Source organism: Quercus suber, unplaced genomic scaffold (genome assembly GCF_002906115.3).
Source record: "Quercus suber isolate HL8 unplaced genomic scaffold, Cork oak 2.0 scaffold_458, whole genome shotgun sequence".
Classification (NCBI taxonomy): Eukaryota; Viridiplantae; Streptophyta; class Magnoliopsida; order Fagales; family Fagaceae; genus Quercus; species Quercus suber.
The window spans coordinates 388,432-388,939 of record NW_027069909.1 but is presented as its reverse complement, the minus strand read 5'-3'; positions in this window follow the sequence as shown (position 1 = coordinate 388,939).

Here is a 508-nt window from a genome sequence, read left to right as displayed (position 1 = left end):
TGTGAGAAGGTCCATTTGGTGCTTTGGGAAGCAGTTTGGAAAGGAACCAATATACATTGGTTGATGCTATGGTCAAGTAGCGGAATCCGGGAAGCTAGAGAAGAAATAGGTTCAGCGTAACCTCGTTGGAGCAAGAAGCTTGGAGGGCTTAGGTACTTGGGTAGATTAGGCTTGAAGGGTCTTCTGCTGTTCATGTATCCCAACTACATTCTTTAGTGGATTATTTGACCGCTTGGAGGGCGGCGGAGAGGTTTTACGCCGAGGACTTCGGTTTCCTCTTCGATAACACATCGTGTGTTGTCCGTGTGTTTGCATCTTCTTTTCCTTTACATTTGCCTTATATTTACTGCTGTGGATGTGTTTATATTTGGTTTAGATTGTTCTATCAATTCTGTTATAAGCTTGTTATCATATTCCGCACATAAATTGTTTGATATAAAGCTTGAATTGGTATTTGTGTTATTTGGGGTCTAAACGTTCAAAGGTGTTATATACCCTTTTTGAACTT